The sequence below is a fragment of the Falco cherrug genome, chromosome 1 (assembly GCF_023634085.1).
Source record: "Falco cherrug isolate bFalChe1 chromosome 1, bFalChe1.pri, whole genome shotgun sequence".
Classification (NCBI taxonomy): domain Eukaryota; kingdom Metazoa; phylum Chordata; class Aves; order Falconiformes; family Falconidae; genus Falco; species Falco cherrug.
The window spans coordinates 67,896,998-67,918,993 of record NC_073697.1 but is presented as its reverse complement, the minus strand read 5'-3'; the positions used below and the strand labels follow the sequence as shown (position 1 = coordinate 67,918,993).

The 21,996-nt window shown below is 43.5% G+C and overlaps 1 long non-coding RNA gene across 1 annotated transcript in view; it reads left to right on the top strand.

Moving 5' to 3' along the window:
• LOC129736135 (uncharacterized) overlaps positions 1-20,545 on the top strand; it is a 178,003-nt gene extending 157,458 nt beyond the window's left edge. Inside the window, exon 3 of the long non-coding RNA XR_008732352.1 lies at positions 20,474-20,545. This is a non-coding gene — a long non-coding RNA (uncharacterized LOC129736135). The remainder of the gene's footprint in view (positions 1-20,473) is intronic.
• The last annotated feature ends 1,451 nt before the right edge of the window (positions 20,546-21,996 follow it).

Sequence of the window (21,996 nt, the reverse complement as noted above, 5' to 3'; positions counted from 1 at the left end):
CCAGGGAGTTTGTAATTCTATAGGGAGTGCAAATGAAGGTACATGGATGAAAATCTGGAACATCCTGGGCAAGGTCCATCATTGTAACCTTTTGATCTATGGGGAAAAAAACCTGTCCTCTTTATGTTAGATCTATTTGGTGTTTGTGAAGACATATGGAGTGAGAATACTGGAAACCACATGCCTGCATTTATCTGAAGGTTGAGGATTACCCTCCTGACGGGTGAGAAAGAAGTGTCTCAAATCTCATTCAAATGTTTCCTTTGTTTCAGTAAATCTTGGAAGAGAGACAAATTATAGCAAATATGTAATTTTGACATGAAAAACAGTCCAAAAGGGCCAGAAATGAAACCACAAATTCCCTTCAGCTAGGCACAGAGATTGAGCATGGCTGTCTTGCAAATGATCTGTTCTTGCATGTTGAAATTCCAAAGGTTGGTCTCTCTCCTTTTTCTCTTCTTAATTGGAAAAAAGGATCATTGCTCCCCCACTTCATTAACGCTGCCAATCTCCAGTGGTATTAAATCTCTCTTCCTAGTTGCTTAAAGCAACCCTTTTGTGTAATTTTAAACATATACCAATGTCAGCTTGTTGGGGGTCCTGAATCCATGTGTCAAGCTGGTGGTGGTGGTGGTAAGAGCAGGACCTTAAGGAGAGGGTCTTCATGTTCTGTCAAACTCTTTCTGATTTTGACCTTAACAGATAAAACATGGCCTAAGGGATTTCATGAATTGACGTAATCCGTGAACTTTCTGTTCTGGTCCCAGGTTCGCCACTTGACTGCTCTTTGATGTTGGACGATATGGTCCTCTGTCTGTGTCTCGTTTTTCTCTGCTTTGCCTGTACCTCTTAAGACAGCAAGATCTTTGAGTGCATGAGAGGTCTCTGAGTGCACGGGACTCCCCTCCTGTGCAACACTTACTCAGGCCATGCCCTGCAGTGCTGTGCCCAGCTCTGCCCGAGCCAGCCCCACAGCCAGTTCACCCTGTTGGTGCGGCAGGCTGGGCAGGGGGCTGGGCCACACCATTGCTGGGCTGGGAGCAGACCAGAAGAGCCTGGATGCTGCTGCAACATGGCGTAAGTTAAAAATGCCCTAGCTGACCCACGAATGGTAATAACAGAAATAAAACGTATAGTGTTGCTGTAGGATGCAGCACTAGTGTTCATCTAGAAAATAGGACTTCAGGGATTTTTCCACTCATCTTCCACTGAAACAGACATGTTCTTGTTAGGAAAAAAGTGTACCACTGAAATGGCTATGAAAAGTACCCACCTGAATGATCATTTGCGCCAGCTCGCTAGTCTTTTTGCAAGAAAACATTAATGTCTTTCAACAAGTGTCAGCTGCCAGCATATTTTTTATTAGTATATAGGCTGTCACATCACTGCTGTCAACAGTAGAAAGTGACAGCAGACTGAGAAACATAGAAAGTTGCTGTTATTTTGTTATCCTCTCCTCCACTGAAGCTCCCTTTCCTTTGTGTTGTATTGTTTGAACTGGAGAGCAGCCTTTTGCCTTGCCGTGGATTTACTTAAGGCAGACATTGGTGTGATGGGAATTAGTGACAGGAATTCTGCTAGTAACTGTGATGCCACAGCAACTCTGTGATCACTTTGTTTCTTTCTGGTTTTGATTTCTCTGGCATCACCCTTTAGAATGTGCTTGGGAAAAATAAGCCAAACGCAATCATGAAACCCCTATGTAAGCAAAATAGGATGGTAGGTTAAACAGCCTGCTAGAACCGACCAAAAGCTCTGTCAGGGGCATGCTGCTTGTCGGATGGGTCGGAAATGGTGCGAGGAGGAATTTGCAAAAAGAGGCTGTCCCGCTGTGAGTTCTGTGCAGGCCTCCGGAGAGGGAGGGGGGAAGGTCTCCTCTTCTATTATCTGATGAACATCAGTCCCTTTGGTCAGACTGCTAGGCGCCTCCTGGAGCTTAACCTCAGATTAACATCTGCTTCGTTTCAGTGTCTGTCTCATAATGATATCAATAAACATCATCATTATTTTACAGTAAAAGCTGATAATTAAATCTGTGCCTGCTGACTCACTATCTATTGTGCCCTGGGGAATAGTTGCAGATAGTGAAGAATTAATAGATAAAAATATTTCATATTTCACTGAATAATGACTATGAAGCTCTTGTAAGCATGATTAACTTCATATAACCTGTATCTATAGATCATCTGAAGTGCAGCCAGAGACAGGCTGAGTTTCCTTGTGTTGGTTTAGATGATTTGTAAATGGGTAAGTCTTGTTGACCAGATCTGGACCTGTTACGCAAGGACAGTACCTGCAGGTCTGACTCCAACCTCCTTTCTGCTTTGCAAAGGTCTGTGGCAACTGGAAAGAGTGTGTTGCAGGAAAAACAGAGGTAAGCCTGGTGTCACGTTGCCTGTACATTTGCAACTAACAGCTCTTGCACTCTCTGGTAGGCAAATCTACTGTCAGGCTTTAGTTGGACAGACGCACTTTTGAGCTACAAAAATCCATTTTCATGGCTTTCCTCTAGACTGCCCCATGATGCCTGGTAAATGGTCTCTTGAAGTGATGGGGCTGCACCTCCCACCAGCGACAAGGGGTAAGAAACATCCTGAAGGAAAGCGTGAGGCGTGAAATGCTTTCAGCAAGGCAATGGCTGACAAGCACTTTCTAGTATTACATGTGAGGCCCTCTTAAGAACTGAGCCTGGTTCAGTGGGGAGACCCCTCACTGGCAGAAACAGCTCTCCTAGGGCCCTCCAGGCAGTAGCAGCTGAGCATCCTGCTGAAACCAGTGTGGAGCCCCCAGCAGAGATGCCGTGCTGAACTGCAGAACACTGGGAGCTGGATGGAGAGGGCTCAGTCCCCGGCCCCAGAGAGGTTTATGTAGGTGTTCAACTCTGTGCACTGCCAGAATTTCCTTGGGTGGTGCTGCAGGAAGGATCAGAGCCTTGAGCTGAGGGCTTTTGGATGTTTATTGAGAAGACAGCATAGGAAAATGAGAGAGAAAGACAAAAACTGAGGATTTATTTTTGTCTTTTTAAACAGCCAGCCTACTTGTTTGTACATTCGGAAAAAGTTGCTGTCAGGAAATGAAAATGCCAAGAGGGAATTGGGGCAAGAGTGCAACAATATAATTCTGCCATGAGCAAGAGAAAATGAGATTTCTTTCTTGAATTTTACATCAAATCCTGTCCTGCTGGTTTGGGGAAAAAAAAAAAAGATACAGTAGGGGATGTTAAACTCCTTGCATAAACACTGACTTTTTAAAATTATTTTTTATTTAATGAGTGAAAGTGTAAAAACCAGTTCACATACTTCAGTTGTGTGCATATTTATCTTCTTCAGTCTACCTGTTCAAGAGGGATTTGTGCAACTTACCTAATGCCATTACTTCGGAGATGGACCAAGGGATGCGATTTGAGTCTTCTGTGATTGGGGCACCATGTCACTGAACCTGCATGAGGAATTGGGCTCGCTTCTGAAATTGTACACGCAGGGCACTTGAGGTGCTGTTAGAATGGTGTATGCTGGTACACAGAAATACCTTTGAGTTTGGGATCGGCTCTGCAGCCCAGGTCACAGAGCCAGAGGTATAACTGAAAATGCCCCTGGAATCTTTCAGGATTTAGTTTGAAGGTCTGAATTTGCTGCAGTTTGAATTTTTTGTGAGTGAGGATATTTAAATGCCTTTGCTAGACATTCCTAGATTGCAAACCAGTTAAAATTTATTTAGATTTAATTAAAAAACCCAAACACTGACAACTCCCTACCCTGAAACCCTGCAGTTCTGCACTACCACTGACTGTTGTAAGATTAAAGCAGAGGTAGGTGAAATATCAAAGTGCTTTAAGATGGGAAGCCACAAAACAGGGATCTGGGGACCTATATTTAAGGAATCTTTAAAGATCTGAGATAAGCTGTTCCTACTTTAGTTAATCTCCATTGTTAAAACACATGTGTTTATCATGGATTAATTAACATATGTGGTGACAGCCTGATCCTGTTAAAATCAAATGCAATTTGGCCCTTGATCTTGACGGGCTATAATTTCAGTTATTTAAATAATTTCTATTTTAAAAAAAAAGAATTATATGTAGCAATATGTGTGTACTCAATGCAGAGACCCAAGCAGGGATCAGTAAGTTGTACCAATATTTTATGTAATGCTTCAAAATGAGAGCCAGTTGGCAGTGAAACGGAGGACTGAGGAAAGACAGTAGGACACATTCATTAAAGTTTTTGTTGGCAGGACAAATCTCCTTTGCTGAGGTTTAGGCTAAAAGCTTTTGCTTCACTTTTCCCATTTGGATGGCCCCTGTGGTTCAGCCATGTGCATTAACCCATTTAGCTGCCCAAACACGTCTGTTGAGAGAAGGGAGAAACCCTTGCTCTTACCCTTTCCCCAGGGGAGAAGAGGGGACACTTGAGCTTTGTTTGGCTTAGCCTGTTTATAATTGCATTTTGCATTACGAAAAGAAACTTTACATTTAGTGGTAGGCAAGAGTAGCGAAGCTTTGGGGAGACTGTGTGTGGTCTTGGAGGGTCTGAATTTCGAACTGTGCTTTGCTGCAGATTCAGGGGTCTCCCACCCAACAGCGGTGTCCTGGCAAACTTGGAGGGAACGAGGAGCTCCTCCACTGCTTTGAGCACGTGGGGGCAACGTGCAGTTTTGGCTCTCAGGGGCATCCTCGCCTGTAAAATGGGGATAGGGTACCAGGGAGGACACAACCCCATCCTGCCCTACTTGTTGAGTCTGAGGCTCGGACAAGGGTTTGCTCTTTTTATGGGGCTACATCTTGCGGGCTTGCAATGCCGCACCATGGCCTCCTCCCTGCTCCAGGGGCTGACAGACCCCGTGAGGGTATTTAGCAGGTACTGCAAGCTGCTGCCTAGCTTTGCCCAGCACACAAAGCCGCAGTGCTGCTTTGCAGCCCGGGAAGAGACAGCTTCTGGTAAGTGGCTGTGCATGGAAAAGCTCGCTAGGAAAGTTGTTCTTTGGCTTGATGGAATACCACGGGTGGCTGGGTGGGCTCGAGGCAGCTGGCCAGCACACACAAGGACAAGGTCGCACCATCCATCTTGCTCCTGGTGTAGGGTCCTGGGCCATGCAGGTGCGCATAGAACTGGCCAGTGCCACGAAGGAGAAGAGTGCTGAGCAGCTGGGATTAACTGGGTAATTTATGCACGTTGCTTTGAACATGTGAGGAGGCATAAAATGACAGTTCATATTATGAGGTATCTAACAGTCCTTTTTACTTTACTGGTGTTGTTTTCTTTAGCATACATTTGTAAAGGGCTTCTGGCAAAAGAGACTGTTACTGTTAAAGTTCAGAAAGAAAAATTTTAGGTTACATGTCCAGTGCTGTCCTGGAAAAATTATATCTGATAACTTGCCCAATTAAAGTGAAACCAAAACTAATGGAGCAGTGTTTACATTAATGGAGCAGAGCCAGTTCATAGCCTTTGCTCTCTGAGCCCTTTTGAAATCTGTGGAAGCATACAGATGCCCCAGAAATCTTTCTACTTCACTAAATGTATTTCAGTTACATTTCTTAATGGAATGGTAGCTTAGTGTGCAATATTATTGGCATATATTTACATTTATAGTGAAAACACTTCCATCTGAACTCTTAATAGCTTTACTGATGTTAATGAATCCTGACTGGAGAGAAACATTATTTGTATTTATGAACAGGACACCTGAGGCATGGAGAGAGCGAGTTATTTTTGTGAGTGCAGAAGGGCACTAACATCCCATGCACCACGCTCTTCTTTGTGGCTGCATTGACTAAAGCTGGGTGGCTTCCGAAATGTGCCTGTGACTCAACAGCACCCTCATGGATCATATCAGCATTAACCCTCCTCCCTCCTTTTCTTCTCGTCCTCAGAGAGCTCACACCTAAAGTAAAAATGCCAAATGCTTTCAAAGACTTTGCTGCTTCTGCAGATTTCATGGTGCATTTTCATTGCTTCCAGTAGTGGTTTCTGGCTGGGCTGGGGCACACACAAATAGACACAGTAGGAAAAGAAGTCACTCATGATACCAGGATTTGTGTCTAAACTGGGATTGCTTCCCAGCTCCTAGGTCTCCTGGTTGCCTTGGCCGAAACTGTTGCCATTGCTCAGTGAGACCTGCACGCATCCACACTGCTGTCATCCAGGTTTCTGAGTGATGGAAACCTAAGTTCATAGGAGAGAACAGAGCTGTGGCAGGATCCTTCATGAATCATCAGGGTAATATGACCCCAGGTCATGCGAGTGGTATGGTACGTTCGCCAGAGAGCATGAGCATAGCCAAAGAGTCATTCAGTAGCAACTCACTGAATCTCAGTGTGGTCCTCCAGGTCTCCAACTTTCTTCCCTCTCCTTGGAGCATGTCTGAGGAAGCTCAAGGGAGCTGGTAAGGGAGGTATGTCAGGATCACAGCCTGGGGGTGACGGTTCCGCAAGCTCTCTTCCAGCAGGTGGTTTTCCATGTGCTCGGTGAATCAGAAGGGAAATTATTTATAAGCTACTGTTATCAAGAAGATGCCTGTTTCTTCCTAGACCCTGTCCCTGGTTCCTGCGTTACCGCTCTGGTTTTTGCATCTGGAACACAGCTTGAGCACAAGAAACACTGCTCTGAGGCAGCAGCCAGATGGATCACTGTAAAGGCAGTGGCATCTCAGGTGAGTTTCCCATTGCCTTTACACTACACAGTTTCTTCCCTTGTTTTCTCTTTCATTTTTCCCAAGCAAAAAAGTATTCCTTTTATTGGCATCTAGCATGTCAAAACACACAAACCCAGGTTGCAAAACCAAGGAACTTATTTTTCCTTTGAAGATATAAAATAAGATATTATTAAAAGCCCAGACTGTACTGCTGCCAGGTTGTCATTAAACAACAACAACAAAAAATGCACTAATTTCTGTAACTTAAAAACCTATGCAGTGTTTCTCCCAAAGCTTCATATTAAACCTTCTGAGGACATGTTGGGAGAATTTGGCAATTTGACATATATTTGAGAAAATATATGTATATTTTTTATATAGCAACAGCCTTGAATATGTTTGGGAATTTGTACAGAATTTTTTCCTTTTTGGGAAAGGAAGTGTCTACAGCAATATTATTTTTTGTTTTATATTCTCCCATAACTATCAGTTGGGAAGAAATTTGATGAAATGTGTACAAAAGGAAAAGAGCTATTGTTTTAATGTGGCAGGTATGAAGGTAAAGATATAAAGAACTCATTTAATTTCTGTACGGAAATTTTCTGGAGGAAAAAAAGCATTTGGGGTGTTGGTTTAGAAAAAAAGTTCTTGTCTTATAGGAAAAGTTTCATGTTCAAAACATTTAAAAAGTGTTTCGCCACAGCTGGTTTTTAATCCTATGGGCTAATAGGAAATGAACTGGGTAAAGTGAAAATGGATATATATAACATATAAGACTGCGCTAGCCACAAGTTATATATGCTCACCTTTAAAAGGCTTGTGAAGAGATATTGGTAAATATCAAGAGCCTCTATAAACTTCAAGAGGCAGCATGGTGACTGATGCAAACACTGGGCTCTGAGTGGTGGCCAAAAGCTTTTTTGGGAAAGCAGGACCCCGCTGAGCCTCAAGCTGGATAATCTGTCTACGGACAACCAGGAGTTAACTGTAACTCTTATAAAACCAGCTGTTTAGTTTGCCAAGGGGTTCAGTTTCTTTTGATTTCAGCATGAGTATCTTGCAGAGAGGCCAGGAAACTGGGCTGTAAACTCCGTTGGAGGCATGTCATGTAGTTTTTATTTGGAAGAGAATTCCAAGCTGGGGTTTGGTTTGGGGCATTTGTAGTCAGTGCTAACATCTCCTTTCATTTTATTGACTAAACCCTTTAGATGTGAGGTTTTACACAGATTAAATTAGGATGTAACAGCCGTTGTTTAGTCTTCCATTAAAAAGTAAGTACATTTAAAGAAAAGAAGCTGTACCGCTTAAATAAAGGAGAGCAACGAGTGTATACCCAGAGGGGCTGTCACTTCAGATAAGGGCAAAAGAAGTTCTGTAGCATGCTAACATGGAGGGATGGTTTCTTCATGTGTTAAATTTGCTCGCTACTTGACGCAATCAGGAATCCAGGAGCTGTTTAACCTGATCCAGTAGAATAAAAGCTGTATTGAAGTATAACGCTGATAGGTCTTCTGGATCTAATATAAATCCCCTAATATACAGGGAAACAGTGACTCCAATCTGCATTCAGCACAGTACAGTAAACACAGATCTGGTTATTTGCCTAAAATTTGTTCTAAAAACATATATATTCAATAATAACATATATGCCTGGATGGATGGATTAATCTTTTCACCTGGATTTATGAACCTGTTAACAAGCCTTCCTATTCTCACTGAAGGAGGCTGGTATAAACACTGTAATGTAATTACAAAGATTTTGACCTTATCGCTATTGACGAGAGGCCTTGTTGCTGGCTGAGGCTGTATAACCATATGCTTGAAAGTGGGTATTCCAAAAATGTTTGCCATGAATTAACATTTGAGTGAATTTTGGCAGCTAGTTTTATGTCTGGTTTTGTCTGTTCTCTGGTAAAAAATGATTGGGGAAAATATCTGAGAAGAGTTAAATTTAAACTCTAACACAAAACTATGCAGTGAAACAGAAATGTATATAAGCTACATGATTATTTTTGCTCTTTCAGCTCAGGGCAAGAACCAGTCCCCAGTGTGACCAATAACAGCTGAGCAAGCCTCAGTCTGGAACATTAAGTATTTTGTTTACAAGCTGACTTGGTAGATAATTGTACTTATTGAAACAATTGGTAAATTAAACAGTTGCATAGATGTTTGCAGGATGGTGTTGACAACTAAAACTCTGCAGAACAGAATAATTCTTCTGGCAGTGGTAGAACAAGAAATGCATTTGAGTAAATTACAATTGGTGTCAAATACTCTGCAGATGGAAAAGACTCTTACCTCATGGGATGCGCTATTTGTTGAGAATGAGTTGTTCCAACCCTAGTCGTGGATGAAAGACAGAATTTAAACTGATCAGAAATTACAAAGGGCTGTAACTGTGAGGTTTAAACTTCAAGTAAAGTGAAACCTCAGAAGTAAAAAAAGAGCTATTTCCACGTGGCTGAATTGAGGTAACAACTTGGGGTGAGATCCCTTTGACACAACCTTCGTCCAAGCAATTTCTTGCTTGGAGGGAATGAAAGAGGCAAATTTGTAGAGTGCATAGGGAGAAGACCAAAAGGTAAAGTTAGCTGCACTGTTTCAGACTTCAGCGAATGCTTTGGAGGTCAAGGACTCGAGCTGTGAAAGCTTTGGTCATACCCTCTTCTGTCCGATTTTTCTTTTGTCTCCCTTTTCAAGGTATTTGAAGAAGGAACTTGGGAAATGTGTTAGCTAACACTGCTGACCAAGACTTGTGAGGGTTTCTTGGTCAAAATGTTGGTGAGCTTTAAAAGTACACTTCACAGTGTTTTTTACTGATCTGTTTGATTTCCACCTGGGTTCTGGGATCAGACAGCAGGGAAAGGTGGCAACTAGAACGGCAAAGTGGAAAACAGTGCCTTGTCTATTGTCTCAGAGGGGTAAGATGATCATTTTCTGAGCAGAAGGCCTGTTCAGAAACTGCGCCACCTCTTCTACACTGGTCAGTCTGTCTCTTCTCCCACATCTTGATGCCCCTTTGCCATTTTTACCTGTGCTGAAAATGTTGGTTACATTTCTTCCTCTACTAATGACTCCATATGCAAAACCATACTTGTAAGCCTTTCCTTCAGCACCCTGCCACACACTCTTTGTCCTCACAAAGTGAGACTTAAGTCCTCACAAAATTATAGGACTCATTTTTCCTCAATCATATGTTTCAACTGCTTTTTACTCTCACCTTTCAATGGTTTGTGGACCTTTCCTTTCCTGTTCTTCCCTTTGCTCACTGGGGATGCTTCCTCTTTTGTCTTTGTAAGATGCTGTCACACAGCTCCAGCGACCCACGTGTAGGAGAGATTTATTGCAAACTAATGATAGTCCCTGTGTTTATTTCAGTTACTGTCATATTTAGACTCTATCAGGTCAGGGTGAGCGGCAGCATCACTGGCTCTCACTTACAGGCTTGTGTTAAATATCCTTTTCAGCATGTGTTATAAAACACTGCATGGTGAAGATAATCCGTTTTGTTAGTTTTGAAACAGGAAACTCCTCTCACCAGCCATCAGGAAGAAACTCACATAGGTTGTATAAATGACTTTGTTGTGGCCGGGCTAGATGCTGAACTCATGGATTTGTTCCATTGTTAACCGCTTAAGCAGAAGTGCCTGACAGGAAAATTCACGCTGACAGTACAGCGTAACTTGGTTTACTACAAAGTCAGGTGGTAACAGCATCCAGTGTTGTCCAGGAAACCACCCACACAGGTCTTCCGCTACCTGTGTGTTAAAAGCTACCCCTGCTGTAGACAGCAGCTCATTGAAAAGACCTGTATTAACTGATGTCCGAATGCATTACTGAGCACCTGGACAGGAGTCATCACTGGATGCAGCTTAGATACCGCACCCAGCAAGGAAAAGGGACAATTGGGAAGCTCTCCTTGGAGTCAAGATCCAGTTGAAAGAAGGAGCTTGCCTAAAGAATCAGATAGCCATGGGAACCTACCAAACGTGGCTGGGGAGGTGTTTTCTCTTCAGAGGCTCTTGGGTGAAGGGCACACACATAACACTGAGCTAAAGCAGAGAAAGGAGGCTAGAGTGCTGCAGATTTACTTCTCGGTATCTGTCTCTGAACAGGGTAAATGATTCTTTAACCTCATGTTAAGAAAAACAACCATCTTTACTTCTACTCTAGGTCTTCTCTGACGCTGAATGATTTCAAGGTGGCAGAGCGGCACGCTCAGTTCACTGGGACACTTGGGGTTTATTCTCCAATTCCCTGGCAGCTCACCCAGTTCAGATGTTCCTCAGTATTGGAAGATCGTCTCCACAAAGTTGAAGGGATTGGTAACACAAGCCATCTCTTGGGGACTGCCATCTTTCTGAGCCAGATCAGAACCTCCTTGGCATACAGCAGGACATCAGGAAAGAGCCTGAAACTTGGGAGTCCTCCAAAATTTTTGAGCCTTCTGCTCACCTCATCGAAGCATGCTGCATCTTAGAAAACCTGAACACTTCCCATCACTTGTATTGCGTCAGTCAGGAAAAAGGATCCCAAAGAAGGGGCAGCTGATGGAGAATTGCTTCACTGCTGTGTCCATTTCTGGGGGGAAGGGGGATGATCTGGTAGTTTTGTGCGTGGTTTACATGTCAGGCTGGTCCAGCAGAGGGGGCTTTTACACAGAGGAGAGAGAGTTTGGTGTGCGCAGTTCCAAGCGCTCGGGCGCAGGTGCTCCTGCAGCAGGGAACGGCAGCCTGGTTGACCGCACTTGGTGTGTAACCACAGCGAAGAGTTTATCAGATTAAATCTGTGATGCAGGAGACATTTGGCATTTCTTATTTGTGCCTGGACCAGTCATCTCAAGATGACTGATACAGTATTGTTATGTCTGATAACTAAGTGTTCCCCCTTTGTCACTCCACCTTCCCAATCACAGGACATTTCGATAACTACTATAAAAAATGCTCATGCTGAAATGTAGCAGCAGTGATCTGATCTTGAAGGAATTAATGATCTAAAACCTCAAGAGATTTTATAATTAAATTTATGCAGCACTTAGCATTGACCCTCTGTAACATAGAATAAGCTTTATTTGTTGTTCTGAAATGTCTTGTTTGATTTTATTAGTCACCTGCACATGGAAATCAAAACTCTGTGAAATGAAAATTGGGCATTTGTGTAAGCAGGGCCTCGTGGATAAGCAAAGCTTATGACCTTGTTTTTGGCCACTAAACTTCACTCCTTGCAGCCAGCCCCACTGTGGGTACATTACCTTCTTCAGATATTTTATTTCATGCAGAGGCAAATCTGGGTTATGACCAAAACAAATTAATATATTTTTCAGATATTCCCAGTATAAATGGGTGTTTGGTATAGATCATTTTAGATGCAGAGTGAGAAATGACAGTTCAACTAAGGTGGCTTCCACTATGGAGTGACCCTGGCTATCAAAATCCAGATGTGACTTCCATTCATTGTACATGGATGTACATTCCTTGTGCAATGTATATTTTAAACTTCTGCTGCTTGCAAGCCATTCATCTTCTAAAATTTTTATATACTGCTGCATACACAGCGGTAACCATTCTGGGCAGACTCAACATCTTAATTGTGTTAATTTTTTTGTGCTTCCTGGTTGTGAACACAGCCTTTTAATTTGAACTGTTTTTCAACCTTCAAATTTCTTGGCACTTCTTCCTCAAGCAGGGTATTGTCAAGTAACATTCAGCAAGAAGAAAGTATGATTTAACAGACAAATATGAAGAAAAATGTATTTCAGTAACAAAATGGGGGGAAAAGAAGGAGAAAACTGAAGGACATCCTTAACACCTTACCAAGAGCATTGCAGGAAGGCCATGGCTGCTGCAAGAAAGAGTTGATAAGAAGGTGAAATCTGCATTTCATGAGAACCTCCCCCTGCACTCACTTTCAGAACGATCATTTTTTCCTGAACATTCCTGTGCGTTGTATTTATTATCAGTTTGGCAAAAATTTTAATCAGGAAGTTGATACACTGGTGGAAAAATCCAGGAAACAGTCTGAGACTTTGGACCCAGGATTCTGCATGGCAGAGGCATTTATACAAGGGAATGCAGGTGAAAAAGGTTGTTTGTGAGTTGCTTCCACTGGGAAGGAGGATATGATGTCAGAACTGGGATGTAATGTGCTTGCTTGGGAAAAATGCTTGAGCAATTAGAATTTTTTTGGACACCCCTTTCTCCCTTTTAAGTGTTTGGTGCCCTGTGACAGAGCGGAATCTATGCGTGAACTGTAACAGCCACAAAGAATAACAAGTTAGCACAGCATAGTTTGTTCAAGTAATCCAAATCTGACAGCGCTTCTGTCAGCTTCTTCTTTCCGACTCAAGATTTCTTCTTCCTACTCAGGCATGTCCAATAGCAAGTAGCAAAACTCCAAAACTTCCAGGGTAAGTAAGTAAATGAGCTTTGCTTATTAAATGTGTTATTTTAATATACCAAGCTTTCAGTGATGCACAATGACCACATGTTGTAATTTAATATTGGAACCTATTCTTCAGGTGTATTCCTGTAGTCCAGTTGTGGTGGTGTTTTAATCCTTTGTCACCATGCTGAACCTCAGTATCACACGATACCTCATTATGTTAAAAAAATACTTTACAAATTGACACCTGATTTTATACTTAGCACAGAATACATTAGCGTTGAAAATCCATACAAATTCTACCACCATCACTGACCCCGGGGGCTACTACTGGAGAAATACCTGTTGTTTTTTAGAGAGTTACAATTTTTCTACTATAACTTGCTATTGATTTCATATATGACATACAGATAGATGATTATGCTTTTAATACCATTTTGCCAAGTAGCTGCTTGAGGGTTTATTTTGGCCATTTTCTACAAATTAAGTACAATTTCTCGGTCATATCTGATCCTCTGGAATAAACCCCATCTGTTTGTTTTTAGAAAGTGAACTTTTGCAGCTTTATTACCAAGCATACAACTTGGTCATCATGAGGTTTATGTTTCTTAGAAAATGCTTTGTCTATCTCTGGCTTGGAAAAAAATGCCAGGAAAACCCATTAAGGGTTGCAATAAAAAAATCATAGAAGCAGCACAGAGCTGAAAGGCAATCAAATAGTTTGCCTGGTTCTTTCTGCTCCAGGACAACACCAGTTACCTTTACAATAATATTGTATTCTGTTAACATATTATATCTTCCTTACAGGTTCTTCAATACTTCTAGTTAGTGGTGGAAACACCACACCACAGCTTTGCCCTCCAATACACTGCAGGACTTCTCTTACCACCACCCTATGCCTAACCTTGAAACTGTGTGCACTATAAATCCTTCACTCGTTCCATGGATACTTTGAAGTATAATAGATGAGCCTGAAAAGGTCAAACCACCTGCCTGTTTCAGACCAAATCTTTTTGAATGACCTTCCTCAAAATGGCAGTTTTGCAAAATCAGTGTCACTGAAAGTGTTGGGGCGGTTTTACAAATAAGCAGGGGTATGATCAAGAAACATGATTTCATTTTAGCAAATGACAACATGACTGTGAATAGTGAAAAATGTCCCCAAAATAAAAGCCTTTGCAGAATCCATGAAATGAAATATAACATTGCAACTTGCGCCTATGTGCACATGTGTGTTTGAAAACAGGATTAGTTTTCTTTTTGACTCCAGAGAAGGAGCTGCTCCATGGTTTTCATGATTCAGAAGAAGCTCCATGAGTGATATTTCACAAAATTTTGAAATGACTCAACAGCACAGAACAAGACATCCCACTGTGTTCATTCATTTCATCTGAAAGCCACTGTAATATATCAAAAACTACTGCTGCCTCTACAAGAATTCCACCCATCCCCAGGATGTGTTTATAAAGAATTAAGGTAAAGGAAGGAGATCACTAGGAAAAAAATAATCAAATCTCAGCTGATACATAAACAGCTAATGCTTGAGTTGCTATTTGTAACGTAGGAATAGCAGCAAACCACCGATCCTTGTTTGTTCTTTATCACACTGAACAGTTGCTGTGTTTGTAAATGGGAGTAACTTTGCCAAGATTTCCTATAAGCTGTTTTTGTAGTTTGATACTTTTAAGGGAAAAATTATACTACAGTGAATTAACAGAAGAGCTTCGTCTGTGCTATGGATTGGTGTACTGACAAAGGGGGAAACTACATTCAAAGTATACCTGCTATATGATTATCAGAATGGCCTACCATCAGAATTCGATATAAAACCAGACAGCCTGCTTTTGGGCAGTGGGCAACTAAAGACCTGGCCATCTCATGGCGATGCCCAACTGGCCCTGCAGCTTAGATGAGGCTTGCAAATGCCAGTTCAACAGAGGGGTTTGCTGTGCAGGCATGCAGGAAGCACCTTCAGCATCTCAAGGCTTTCTGGGCAGAGCATGCCTGGAGCCAGAAAGACCCTACGGACTAAAACCCCACCAGCCTGGCACCGAGAGCAACGAACTGGAGGAGGAAGAACTTGAACTGCCAAATACTTGCTTAGAGCTTTGCTGTCCTGGTGCAGTCCTGCTGTGCAGCATGCTGTGGAGGTCCTGCCTGGCTGGATTAGAAGCCTCCCTTACCACTGTCCCAGATTACCCACTAAGCTCCTACCTCATAGCTTCAATACCCCCTACGCTGGGAGGATTAGAAGGTTAGTAGATAGTCCTAGGAGCCAGATAACCTCTTCTTCCTTACTCTTTTTCTCTGGATTAAAAATAGAAGGATAAACAATTCTGGTTTATTCCTGAAGAATGGTTTTGGGGGTGGGCAAACTAACCATATCTAATTTCCTGTGTTTTGCACACAGGTATTGTAGTTAATGCTATGAACCTAATTCAAGTAACGCTTTTTGGTCTTGCTCCATTCGCAAGATCTTTACAGTCTTACACAGTAATTGAATAATGTCTTAGAATCAGGATTTTTTTCTCAATTTTTAGCACTGTCATTTTAAGCTATTTTATGGATCAATAATATAGCTTTTGTTGTTGCTGTTGTTTTTAATATAGCTGCTGGAATTCCGTGTGATGGTCAAACTATTAGAGAAGACATATTTGCTTCAGTATACTTTATGTCAGATTCCTGGAGAATAAATAACTCCATCATAAGAAAGAAAAATAGTGGTTTCTATTCCCAAATAAGAGACTGTCTTGTTGAAAACTCTAAGCATCCACTTCACTTTGAGTGTGTATGTTCATTCTTTCTTTGATCACTTCATTAAAAGATGGAGACATGATTGATTTGCTCTGCTTTGTTCTGGCCTTAACAACTTTGCAAGCTGTGCAATACAAACAAAGACTCCTCAGAGCGGAGAAAAAGGAAAATGAGAAGGAAAGAAAATTTTGAAAGGTCTCCTGACACTGAGCTGAAGCAAAGAAATTTGATTATGACAGTTCTTCTAGTGGCAAAGCATAGACCTGCAGAAACCAAGTGTTTAACGTCTCAGGAGGTTGGTTTCCTGGCTGATGTATTGCCTAACAACAACAACAGATGCCGTTCACACTACTCTGCAGACATTTTACCATGCTTGTACCAGTCCTTTCAGGGGAGGGAAGGATCAAAGATTACTCCCTTGATTCAGAAAAAAATTACTTAATCCTACTAATATTCCTTACATCATTGCATAAGTGCTTCCCTGTGCTAATAACACAATGTATGGGCTCCTCCTAAATTGAGGGAAACAAGGTCCTCTTTTCCTTCCTTCACTTTCTTTTTTGTCATTAATCACTTACAATCATGTATTAATTCTTGATCTTCCTTACCACATTTTATGTTAGCATAGTAATTTATTTTCTTAGTGACTTTAACTCCTGAATCAAACTTTAGCTGCTAGTGCTGTGATCGGGGTTTGTCCTCCTACGCTGCACTCAAAAGAAGGAGATAACATCCACAGACAGTGCAGGTATTGCAGTAACCTGCTTCCTTTCTCTCTTAGGCAGAATGAAAAAACTTAAAATCCATTAGCTTGGAATAGACAAGTTCTGAACAGAAGAATTGGCAAATAACACAATTTCACAGCATTTGAGTCAAGTTCCCATCACACCTCTGCAGACTAATTTCTCCGGAGAGCTTCTCATTCTTATCACAAAGGGATTTGCGATTATTGTTGGGGTTTTTTTCCCCCACTATATCTAAAAAAAAAAAAAAAAAAGAGTCAACCGCCAAACCCAACCAAAACCATTTTCCTCCTTTCCAGGGAAGCCCTGCTAGCAATTTCCCACTGCTTCAGAAGGAAAAAGGGAAGAAGATAGGAAAGATGTTATAAGCAAAGGGATGTGAAACGCTGGATAGCAATTTGTAGTAGTTGGCCCCATGCTGTGAGATGAATTCATGCTCACTTGAAGGCCAGATTTTAGTTAGAGCCTCTGTCTGCTCTTCACATTGCTCCTCTCCACATTGATTTCAGTCTCAGTGCAACTGCCTTGACTCTGGGTGAGCAGGGTCACACTCAAGAGGATCAGCCCCACTTCTGTCTTTACCGTTCCCTAGGAGCTGACCTGTCCCTTGGGGCTGCTGTCTTTCTGGGTAGCTCCTTCAAAGACAAAGTTTCACGAGGCATTATTAACATCAGTATGCAATATTAATCTATGAAATATCAAAAGGTTTTGACTGAAAAAAACTTTTAAGAGGAAAAGAGACACTGGAGCACTCGGTGCCTAGTAAATGGGAAGAAACTGGTCTAGGAAATTTTTTGCCTGAATGTATTTTTCTGAATCTTATCAAGGAGATATTGCCATCTTCTCCAATTTACATTGTGTGAGTAGCTCCTCACTGACTTGCTGGCTGGCCTATATTATTTATGCAGCATGAGTTAAAAAATTGTCAACCTTTCCTCCTCTGTTTTGGCCTGGCTGCGGCCCTAGCTCTAGGGATCAAGTCCATTGCTTTCATGCTATTAGCCCGGTGCGCTGACTTCCTAAACTACAGGTTTATGTGAGCACCTCCTACTCTCTTAAACACTCCCCAAAATTGCGTAAGCACCACATTTAATGTAGAGAAACCCTGGGGCTAGCTCATGCTTCATAGAATCATAGAACAGTTTGGGTTGGAAGGGACCTTAAAGACCATCTAGTCCCAACCCCCTGGCCTGGGCAGGGACACCTTCCACTAGACCAGGTTGCTCAGAGCCCCATCCAGCCTGGCCCCGAACACGGCCAGGGATGGGGCATCCACAGCTGCTCTGGGCAGCCTGTGCCAGCGCCTCACCACCCTCACAGTGAAGGATTTCTTCCTAATACCTGATCTGAATCTACCCTCTCTTAGTTTAAAGCCGTTACCCCTTGTCCTGTCTCTACAGGCCCTACTAAAACATCTGTCCCCAGCTTTCTTACAAGCCCCCTTTAAGTACTGGAAGGCTGCTGCAAGCTCTCCCCAGAGCCTTCTCTTCTCCAGGCTGGACAACCCCAACTCTCTCAGCCCGTCTTCATAGGAGAGACGTTCCAGTACTTGTTCGTGCTTCGTAGGTGCTGAGGACTAACCCAAAAGTCTAAGTGATGTCTGAGACCTGAAATGTTGTTTTGTGCATCAGATGAGAGAAGGGAACCACTGGGCTGACCCACCTACTCTGTATGTGCAATCTCCTTCTCATCTGCTTGCATAGGGCAATGGACAGGAGGAGTGAGTAGGGAGCGAGGATAAAAGGGACGACAGGTGGGTGTGAGGATGTGCACCTGAAATACACAGTCTTAGTAGGAGTCATAGAGGAACCTGGCCCCGACATACCGGTGTATCAGCTGAGGTTTCCACCATACTGTCAGCTCTAAGATGATACAAGTTTACCTGGCTTGCAGTTTTCCTTACGGCACTCTGAACGCTGCCAAAGAAATTGTAGTGCCAGGATAGTCTCTGGCGAATGGTTTTGTCCATCCCCTTACGAGCAAGCAGCCAACACTTGCACCCATGTCCTACTGCCCTTTTCCTTGATGGGGAAGAATGCTGGCAGGGGGCATTTAGGGACACTTCCCACCACCAGAGCCCTGATGGGTGATCCAGCCTCTCAGAGGCACCATCTGGGTGAAATTCCCATACTCCCACCTGCCTGCTCAGCCTGTCACATGGAATGTGGGGCTGCTGGTTGTCACCAAACAGGGCAAGAGCAGGAGCCAGCCAGCAGGCTGTTGGGCAGGGCTTTCCCAGAGGTGTGGGAAATGCTGCTGCCAGACCCTGCTCTGATTCATATGAGACTTGGTAAGGAAAGGCATTACTCATCAACCAGACAACCCCTCAGGCTACTAATGGAAAAGAGAGTGAGCAGAGCAGGTTTTCTTCACAACTCCTGCATGCACAGTCCTTCCCTTTATATACAAAACATATTTATGGGAGCAAGAATGAACTATGGTCATTTATACAGGAAAACCAGATCCACCAGGCCATCAAGTAAGCTGCTCCATTGCAAACTCTCCCTGGTCTTCCAAGTAACAAATATTAACTATTCAGCAGGAACCAGCTATTTACCGTCTGCAAGAAAAAATGGAACTTCAAAGTCCTTAGGGAAGCTGTGGGGCCAGAGGTGCTGAGCCAGCACTCACCTCCTTTCCTTTCTCTGGATTTGTCACGTTTGGTGCCTGTCACCTTGTCCTGCTGCGTGAGGATTTAGAGAGGAAAATCAGTTTAGTTAACCTTTTGTCCAGCAGAATTTCTGAGAACTCCACTGAGAAAAGTCTGCAGGCAGGAGGAGAAACATGACTTTTTTTTTATTTCGAAGGCTGTAAATTTTTATTCAAGGGACTGACGTTTTACTAGCTAGTGAAGTAGTCTGATCAGCAAATTCAGAAGTCTTGCTTTCACTCATGCAAGCTGTCACTTTCCAGACCCACATTGCTTTTAGTAGGGTCTCTGCACTCAGGCTCGTATCCCACAGAGCATCCAAATTACTGTCGGGATTTCTTTTGCATTGTGCAGCATGACCGACCACGCTGCTATGAAAGAGCAGGGCTGCAGCTCAGCCTTGTCCAGCAATCAGCCAGGTGGGCGCTGGGCACGCCACGCAGGCCGGCTCCCTGGCAGGTCCTATTTCTGATGCAGTGCTGTGCCTGCACCACCCGAGAGCATCTGTGCCTATACGGAGACCCACGGCTTAGATGGGTGCCTCCCAGCTTCCTTCTGAAGGGGAGAGCCTTCAGGTCCCCAACACAACTCCCTCCAGCACTGCTTGCCTAACCCTTATTTCCAGGGATAACAGGGAAGTACAGGAGCCTGTGGTGTTTCATTCGCGTGAGTGCACAGGTACACTTCAAGCACTGCCCGCTGCCAGTGCTTCACAGCCCGCAGCTGCCCAGCAGAAAATGTAAGGGAGGAATGCAGAACTGCAGCACACAGCACACATTTTTGATTTCCATAGCAAAATAAAATGACGATTCCTCCCCTCTCAAACTGTCTGCTGTCTTCCTTTCAAGGGCTATATACCTGCACAAGTAAAGCAAGCCACAGAGACATTCACTTTCTTCCAAAGATACATACGTCGGCACATGTATTTGTTACTCCTCATTTGCAGTCACCTCCTAGCTCCCACCTGACTTAAGTTCTCTTGTCTAGTGTCATGGTTTAACCCTGGCTGGCAACCAAGCACCATGCAGCCACTCACTTACTCCCCCTCACCCAGAGAGATGGGGAGGAGAATTGGAAAGGAATGTAAAACCTGAATGTTCAGATAAGAGCAATTTAATAGGATAGGTAAAGCAAAAACTGCGCGCACGAGCAAAGCAAAACAAGGAATTCATACACTTCTTCCCATTGGCAGGTGGGCGTTCAGCCATCCCCAGGAAAGCAGGGCTTCATCATGCATAATGGTTACTCAGGAAGACAAATGCCATAATGCTAGATGTCACCACTTTCCCTCTTCCACAGTTTATATACTCAGCATGACGACCCATGGTATGGAATATCCCTTCGGCTAGTTCTGGTCAGCTGTCCTGGCTGTGTCCCCTCCCAGTTCCCCGTGCCCCTCCAGCCCTCTCCCTGGCAGGGCCTGAGAAACTGGAAAGTCCTTGTCTTAGTATAAATATCACCCAGCAACAACTAAAACCATCACTGTGCTATCAACATTGTTCTCACATCAGAGCCAAAACACAACACTGCATCAGCTACTAAGAAGAAAACTAACCCTATCCTAGCTGAAACCAGGACATCTAGGAAGCAGAAATATTTGTGAATGGGAGGTTTTTTCCCCTTATTAGACTGCCTGAGGGGGTTGTCAAACTGGTATTTTTCCTTTGGAAGCTATGCGCTTTTAGCAGCCAGGTACTCCACCATTTTCTCTCCCAGCTTTTGCACCTTACTTAACTGCAGGCTTTGCTCATGGATCAGAGTGCCATGCTGCGTGGTAGAAGCATGCTCAGAATTACATCTCATCCACACCCTCCACAGTACAGGTTCATTATAACACAGTGCTCCCAATGGAAACTTGCTTCTTTTTTTTTTTTCTCCTTCAGATTCTATCCAGAAAATGTCAAATAGGCTTACTTGTGAAAGAAGCAAAGAAATACATAAGAGAAAACCCTCCTTCCTCCCAGCAGTGTCCCCACTGAGGATCTGCACGTGTTTCCTTCTATCAGGGATTATTTCCACGTGAATATCCCTTTACATACTTGAAAGCTCATACAAATGCAATCATATGACAGCCCCTTTCCAGAGCCCGAGGAAGCATCGCCTCCTCCATCCTGTACCTGAGCATCCTGAGACAGAGGATGAAATGACATCAGGGCAGGCAAATTAAAGCCCTTGTGATACCTACTCCAGAGGCTTGTGCACTGGCTTGCTTAGCCTCTTCCTGCAGGCTGGCCCTGGGCCTCCCGGCTCCTCCGAAAAAGCCACCTCGGGAGTCGGGCCAGAGCGCTCGCTTCCCCTCCTGCGCTGCGATGGCAAAGCCCGAGGCACGCTGGCGTTGTAGGATTGGTGCCCTCCACTTTTAGCCAAGAGTTTAGTAACAAAATCTATTTCTAGGAAGAAAAACTACTGGCTGCTGAAACCGAGGGCTGCTTTTCCAGCCCGCAGCGGTCCAAACTGCTACAAGCTGCCCAGCTGCTGGTGCTGGTGCTCCTCTTTGGTCAGGGACTTGGGGACACAGGCTCTGCTTGCAGACAAGGGACGGTCCCCACATGCATTGCCTTGGCAGAAAGAAGCAAGGCTTTGCAGACACCAAGGCACGTATTCGTGTTGACCAGCTCGTCCCTGTGCCACTGGCAGGGGATGGGAGGCTGGCACCGAGGTTTCACCTTCACCTTCACGCTGTGTGGCAAAAAGGAAACCGACACTGGGAAGGGCATGGTATTTCTCAGTTGGAAAGCATCTCAGAAAAAGAGTCTTGGAGGCCAACTTCTTCCACATACTTTGCGTCTGAAGTAAGCATCTTTGTCAACAGATCTGTGGCCCCACTTGCTAGCT